Genomic DNA, 8,488 nt, shown 5'->3' on the forward strand with positions numbered 1-8,488 from the left:
CCCTGTAATTCATTTCTAATCTCATAGCATTGTGGTCAGAAAAGATACTTGATATGATTTCAATTTTCTTAAATTTACTGAGGCTTGATTTGTGACCCAAGATGTGATCTATCCTGGAGAATGTTCCGTGCACATTTGAAAAGAAAGTGTAATGTGCTGTTTTTGGATGGAATGTCCTATAAATATCTATGAAATCTATCTGGTCTATTGTGTCATTTAAAGCTTCTGTTTCCTAATTTATTTTCATTTTGGATGATCTGTCCATTGGTGTGAGGTGTTAAAATCCCCCACTATTATTTTGTTACTGTAGATTTCCTCTTTTATAGCTGTTAGCAGTTGCCTTAGGTATTGAGGTGCTCCTATGTTGGGTGCATATATATTTATAATTGTTATATCTTCTTCTTGGATTGATCCCTTGATCATTATGTAGTGTCCTTCCTTGTCTCTTGTAACATTCTTTATTTTAAAGTCTATTTTATCTGATATGAGTATTGCTACTCCAGCTTTCTTTTGATTTCCCTTTGCATGGAATATCTTTTTCCATCCCCTCACTTTCAGTCTGCATGTGTCCCTAGGTCTGAAGTGGGTCTCTTGTAGACAGTATATATATGGGTCTTGTTTTTGTATCCATCAGCAAGCCTGTGTCTTTTGGAAGGAGCATTTAATCCATTCACGTTTAAGGTAATTATATGTATGTTACTATGACCATTTTCTTAATGGTTTGGGGTTTGTTTTTGTAGGTCCTTTACTTCTGTTGTGTTTCCCACTTAGAGAAGTTCCTTTAGCACTTGTTGTAGAGCTGGTTTGGTGGTGCTGAATTCTCTTGGCTTTTGCTTGTCTGTAAAGCTTTTGATTTCTCCATCAAAACTGAATGAGATCCTTGCCGGTTAGAGTAATCTTGGTTGTAGGTTCTTCCCTTTCATCACTTTAAGTTTATCATGCCACTCCTTTCTGGCTTGGAGAGTTTCTGCTGAGAAATCAGCTGTTAACCTTATGGGAGTTCCCTTGTATGTTACATGTCGTTTTTCCCTTGCTGCTTTCAATAATTTTTCTTTGTCTTTAATTTTTGTCAATTTGATTACTATGTGTCTCAGTGTGTTTTTCCTTGGTTTATCCTGTATGGGACTCGCTGTGCTTCCTGGACTTGGGTGGCTATTTCCTTTGCCATGTTAGGGAAGTTTTCAACTATAATCTCTTCAAATATTTTCTCGGGTCCTTTCTCTCTCTCTTCTCCTTCTGGGACCCCTATAATGAGAACGTTGTTGTGTTTAATGTTGTCCAGAGGTCTCTTAGGCTGTCTTCATTTCTTTTCATTCTTTTTTCTTTTTTCTTTATTCTGTTCTGCAGCAGTGAATTCCACCATTCTGCCTTCCAGGTCACTTATCTGTTCTCTTGCCTCAGTTATTCTGCTATTGATTCCTTCTAGTGTAGTTTTCATTTCAGTTATTGTATTGTTCACCTCTGTTTGTTATTTAATTCTTCTAGGTCTTTGTTAAACATTTCTACTATCATTATTCTGAATTCTTTTTCTGGAAGGTTGCCTATCTCCACTTCATTTAGTTGTTTTTCTGTGGTTTTATCTTGTTCCTTCATCTGGTACATAACCCTCTGCCTTTTCATCTTTCTGTGAATGTGGTTTTGTTTCTACAGGCTGCAGGATTTTAGTTCTTCTTGCTTCTGCTGTCTCCTTTTTTATTTTTAATGCGATATTTTGTATGCCTTAATCTGCAAAGGTGGGATGGAAGTCAGTTTCTGCCAATGGAAACTAGGTATTTGACAGTAATAATAAGTTGTACTCCAAATTTCACCTCTACCACTGGCCTCAGTGGAATTGCTTTTATTTCAGAAGTGGAGCACAAAGAGTTACCCACCCCATTTATCCCTGATGTTTTTATATTGAGTTATAATTGACAACTAAAAATTGTATGTATTTAAGGTATAGTATGTGATGAGTTGATACATACACACACACACACACACACACACACACACACAGTGATTACTGTGAAATAATCACTACAAAGAAGGTAACATGTCCATCATTTCACTTGGTTACTTGTGTGTGTGTGTGTGTGTGTGTGTGTGTGGTGAGAACACTTAACACCAACCCTATCAGCAAACACCTAGGATGGTAACCTCCCCACTCAGATGTGGAAGGAAGACCCAGCAATTATTTTGCTCTGGTGCACAGCTTCCCTGGGACCCAGAGCTTGCAGGTGAGCACAGGCCCCTGTAGGTCCAGAGCCCAGGTCTCTGGCCCTGGCCCTGCCTCTCCCTCATGTCACCCCATCACATGCCCTCATTTTCTACTCCTCATAGGTGGGAATCAGTGCCCACCCATTCAGTATTGATCCACCTGTTTTCTGGCCACTGACCTTTGCTCAGCCAGGCTTGACCCAGCCCACACCACACAGCCTTCATCTATTTACTTCTCCTGAGGTTGATCCAAGACCCCGGTGGCTTCTCCCTCTTTGTGTAATTGCTTCATCTCCATAACCGAGCCTGCCCACTGCTCTAACTCAGACTGCTTTTGCACATGCTGTTATTGATCGGGTGGTCTTCTGTCATTCCCGAATTATTCCAGGTGCCTTACATTTGTCTCAATTTTGATAAGGAGGCTGTGTTACATGCTTATCTGAATTCTTTTCTGTATCTAATAGGATGTTAAGCAAGGGCTCACAGGCATGTATTCAGAGTGGACATCATTTATCTTGCATGACTTTTACTTACATGTTTTCCCCTTCCTCTCCTACCCTGGACGTCTAGCATCCCCTGAGTTCTCAAGACACCACCCCAGCTCAGCCACATGGAGTTCATTTCTGTGAGTCTAACGGTCTTGGTTTTCCAGCTCCCTCAGCAGCTTTTGAGTCAAAACTGCCTCTTTTCTCATTCTCAGCAAAACCTCCTTGTAAATCCTTTCATTTCGCTCCTTTTGTAGGTAACACCCCTTCCTTTCCTCCATTCCATCTCACTGTTCTCCAGTTTTATGGGTCTTCATCAACTGCAAGCATTTCCATTTGTGACAAGGAAAGGACTCACAGTGTGAATCAGGTAACGTTTCCCATTTATGTGCCCTTCCTCCCAAGTTTGTCAGGGTTCGACCCATTCCTGAATTCTACCTGAATAAGCACTTAGGTTCCAAAGCAATCCATTCCCGTTCTAAATTGCTATAAAATGTTAGTGGTATGAATTTAATAACAATGAAACAGGCAGTATGGTGAGGAATGCTGATGGGTTTTGAGTAAGATTAAATAAGAAAATAAACCTGATGAAACTTCTAAGAACTTAGCATACTGTTGATGCTCAATGAATATCTCTTTTCACTCAGTAATAATAATTATAATTTTGCATGCATCCTGAAAATACATGCAAATATTTAGCCTATGCATTTGCCTAAGTAACAAATGATTTAAATGCATGACTTTTAAACATATAAATTATGCATATGCTAACCATACATTTGCAGGAAACATTTTTCTGTGATTTTTTTTCCAAAAACTAGATTAATATTATAAGCAAATTTATGTAAGCCAAATCAAGCCTTATGATATGTATTAATTTCAAGCTTTAATTTTCCTTCCTTTATGCAGCAGTGGACTCTTGAATCTATAAATAAAATGGTTATGATGATTTCTCTTATTTTGACTTTCAAAAATCATTGCATGGAATATAAATCTGAAACTCTTAAACGTGAGAGTTAAGACTCAGCATAGGCAGTATCTTTTCTGTCAAAGTAACATAACTCTACAATGAAAATAAATGCCTTAAGATCTACCCAATTTAGAATTTATACGAAATAATAGGTGTTATAGGAATATTTATGCATTTGTGAATCTGCAATTGCCTTTGGCCTTTGCCATTAATAATAATTATTACAACTTAGAGTACACCCCTAAAGATACTGTGGTAACAGATATTCTATTATATTGAATTTGCTCATTCCAGATCCTAGTGTTTTTTCCCCAAATGTCAAATTAATGTTATATAATCTAGGTTTAACATGTATTCTATAAGAGATATACTTGCTCTTATAAGGGTATTTTTTTCATTTTCCATTTTTTGGTATTTTCTAAATATCTTACAACTTACAAAATTATCTGTGTAACTTAAGTAGCTAAATTTTCAAAATTTCTCTAAAGGAATAAAATGTAAAGATAGCTGAATTCTCACTTCATAGACCCAAGAAGCCAGCTATGTGGGTTCCTCCTATTTTATCCTATGTGCCTTTCTTAAACTTTATTTAGGTAAAATGAACAACTAAAATTGTAAGATATTTAAAGTATACATGGTGGTGATTTGCTATGCCTACACATTGTAAAGGAATTCCCCTGATTGAGTTAATGAACACATCCGTCACCTCACACATTTACCTTTTTTGTGTGTGTGTGAGAAAATTTAAATTCTGCTTTCTAAGCAAATTTCAATTATACAATACAGTGTTATCAACTGTAGACAAATATAAAGATAGATATATTCATCCTGTTTTACATTAGATCCTCAGATCTTAATCACCTTATAACTGAAACTGTGTACCCTTTTACCAGTCTTTCCCTATTTGCCCCACTCCCCAGCCTCTAGCAACCACCTTTCTACTCTCTGTTTCTTTCAGTTAGACTTTTCATTTTTTTTTAGATTTCACACATAAGTGATACCATGCAGTATTTATCCTTCTCTGCCTGACTTATTTCACCTAGCATAATGCCCTCAAGGTCCACCCATGTTGTCATAAATGTCAGAATTTCCTTCTTTTTATGGTTGAATAATATTCCATTGTACATATATACTGCATATTTATTTGCTGATGGACACTTAGGTTGTTCCCATACCTTGACTATTGTGAATTATGCTGCAATGAACATAGGGTGCAGATATCTCTTCAAGTTCTTTGTCTATTTTGGATTATAACTCCATATCAAATATGTGGTTTGCAGTTATTTTCTTCCATTTGGTAGGTTGCTTTTGCTTTTTGTTGATGGCTTCCTTTGCTGTGCAGAAATAGCCCCACTTGATTATATTTGCTTGTGTTTCTCTGCATTTGGTATCAATTTTTTTATTTTTTGCCAAGACTAATGACAAGGAGCTTACACCTTGTGCTTTCTTGTAGGAATTTTGTTTTCAAGTCTTACCTTCAAGTCTTTAATGCATTTTGAGTTGATTTTTTATATGATGTAAGATAAGGGTCCAGTTTCATTAATTTGCATGTGGCTGTCTAGTTTTCCCAGTACCATTTATTGAAAACACTGTTCCCCACTGTGTAATCTTGGCTCCTTTGTCACAAAATAATTAACCACATATGCATGGGTTTATTTCTGGGCTCTTTGTTCTGTTTCATTGATCTATGTGTCTGTTTTTAAGCCAAGACTATACTGGTATTTGATTACTATAGCTTGTATATAGTTTGAAATCAGGAAGTGTGACGCCTCTAGCTTTGTTCTTCTTTCTCAAGACTGCTTTGGCTATTTGGGATCTTTTGTGGTTCCTTAAAAATTTTAGGATTGTTTGCCTCTTCCTGTAAAAAAATGCCATTGAAATTTTCATAGAGATTGTATAGAATCTGTAAATTACTTTGGGTAGATGGACATTTTAACAATATTAATTCTAATACATGAACATGATACATCTTTCCACTTATTTGTATTTCTTCAATTTCTTTCATCAACATCTTCTAGTTTTCAGTTTACAGATCTCTCATCTCCTTGGTTAAATTTCACAGGTTTCTAGAAGGTCTGATTGCCAGGTGCTCTGGCTTCTCAGATCAATGCCAGGGTCTGTTGTTTAGAGGCTCAGACCTGCTGCTGGCTGCATCTCAGTCCCTCAAGAGTCCCAATCCTCTTGGCTACTCCTTGCCCTGCAGGTCCATCTTGGTAGATCACAACAACCTGGAAGAGCAATGCCAGAAGAACGCCCCCGCCCCCAACCATCATGATGTCCTAAAGGTATTTTCCTAACCCTTTGCCTTGTAAGACTTATAGGTTATTTTTGAAATCAGAACACTAGACAGATGGTTCTTGTATCTTGCCTGGGTCCTGATATCTTGAAGAATGTTGGCTTGGGTGATTTAACTCCTCCGGACTTCACGATACTCACTTTTTCTAGTAAGAAGGACTTTGACGTGGTAACATCCCCAGCCTGTAAATCCATGGGAAAAATGTGAATGGAAGCGAATATTGGTAAAAAGGACTCAGGGTGTCTCTTCTCTGATACTAATTTCAAATGATAGTTGACACCTTTGGGGCCTACCTCTGTATTCTTCAACTGCATTCACTCATGGAATCAAATTCACTGGACTCCTATTAGATTCTGAAGATGTTGGACAGTACTGGATAACGAGCAGACAGGAGAAGGTTATGCTGAGCATAGACTTGATTATTTCCCTGCACAAGATAACATCCTCCAATAATGCTGACCTCCTCAAAATCCCTGCCACGCCCACAACTCACTTGTCATAGAATGATTTTTAAGAAAAATAAAGTTCCTGAACCATTGCTCTGATGGGACCTCTTCCAGCACACTTGGACAGGGTGGTCATCTTACAAGTGTCATGAAGTCTGAGGCTGGCCTTACCAACACTTGGAGAGCTAGCCAGGTGTCTGGCATTTACCTAAACATTTGCTGTGGTACAAAAGGGGACTTCTGTGTAGTAATGAGAGCATCAAGTAATACTGGAAATGGTTAACTGACAAGAAAAGCAAGGGAAACACATGGCTGTATGACATAATTCTATTATTTAAGCATTTCAGATCCTGTTTGGAGCCTAAATAAATAATACAATTAACTCCAGTACTTCTATCATTAAGAATTTAATTTGCACTCACTTGCTATTCTAATGTTAAAACTCATCTATGGAAAGAAAAATTATAATAACAGAGTTTACTATGAAGCAATTAAAAGCGTGAATAATTTGAAGTGCTATTCTACTAGAAGAGTTCTAGAGATGGTTATTGGTTTCTCAGTCAATACAGTGGCCTCAAACTGCATGGCACTAACATATTAGCCAAAGTGCATTTATTACAGCTTTTTACCAACCCATTCGACTCTGATTTAAAGTCATGCATTCTAATGTGTTTTGACAAGTAAATTGCTTGCCGTTTTTCCATGATAGCCAACAGCATAAATAATGTATGCATGGTAATAGCTAGAGCAGTAATGTAAAAGCCAAGCATGAAGCACAGGCAGCATGTTAATGATCAAGGTGTTTTAGCCTTTGAAGAAGCAAGCCACAACCCAAAGAAAGCCGATGCACCTGAAGCCATATAGTTCTTCCCACAAAATGTATGTGACTAAGCTCACAGATTCACTTCTTTCTCCCTCTTCTCAGAAAAGGCATACTTTTTTTCTTAGGAAATATTAAAATCCATGATATCATTCTGACTTTCATAAAATATGTGAGTTTGCTTGAAGTTAATTTCTGAATATAACAATACTGAAAATCAACCTACAAATAATAAGTAATTTTATAGTATAGGAGATAATTTTATCCTAAACTGAGTTATTTTCCCAGCAAACCTACTACAGTGGTCAAGTCTCCTAGACACCAAACCATAAAGTGAAGCAAAAATGAAAATTGTCAAATTATCCTTCTATATCTCCTGCTGGGTAGTTTATGGTGCACATTCCTTCTTCCCTATAGTCTCTACCTTTGTCTTCAGTTCTACAATCTGGATCTACCTTAAATCAAGAGAATAATGCACATACTCATGCACAAGACTATGATTTATCACCATCATTACTACCACCACCATCACCATCATCACCATCATTGTCATCAGCACCATCATCACAAAACTAGAAGATATATATTAAGAAAGAAAGAGGGTTAGAGAAGGACTAAATGAAGTTAAAATAAAGTATTTTATTTTTCTTACTATTGTGTTCAAAATAATAATAACAATGTATTTGATGATTATAGCTTATGGATAAGTGAAATGAAGGACAGCAATGGTAGAAGGGATGGGAGGGAGGAATCAGAAATACTTTGTTATAAAGTACTTGCACTACTCATGAAGCAATACATTGTTATTTGAAAGTGGACTTGGATTAGTTGTAAATGTATACGTAAAGCCTAGCGCAAACATTAATAAAAATAGAAATATAATTGATCGCTATGAATGAGGAGCAAATGGAATCATATAAAATGCTGAATTAAAATCAAAGAAGGCAGAAAACAAGTGGAAGACAATAAAAGAAAGAACAAGGGCAGCAAATAAAAACTAACAAATATGGTAGATATTACCTCAACTATAAAAATAATTACTTTAAACATCAATGGTCTAAATACACCAACTAAAATACAGAGCATGTTGGAGAGGATCAAAAAATATGACCCAACTGTATGTTGTTTACAAGAAACTACTTTAAATTGACACATATAGATTAAAAGTTAAGTGGATGAAGAAAAACACTCTACGATAACACTAATCTAAAGAAAGTTATACTGTGACAGAGCAGACATCAAAGTAAAAAAAATTAGCAGGGTAAAGACAGGCAT

Source organism: Physeter macrocephalus, chromosome 11 (assembly GCF_002837175.3).
Source record: "Physeter macrocephalus isolate SW-GA chromosome 11, ASM283717v5, whole genome shotgun sequence".
Classification (NCBI taxonomy): domain Eukaryota; kingdom Metazoa; phylum Chordata; class Mammalia; order Artiodactyla; family Physeteridae; genus Physeter; species Physeter macrocephalus.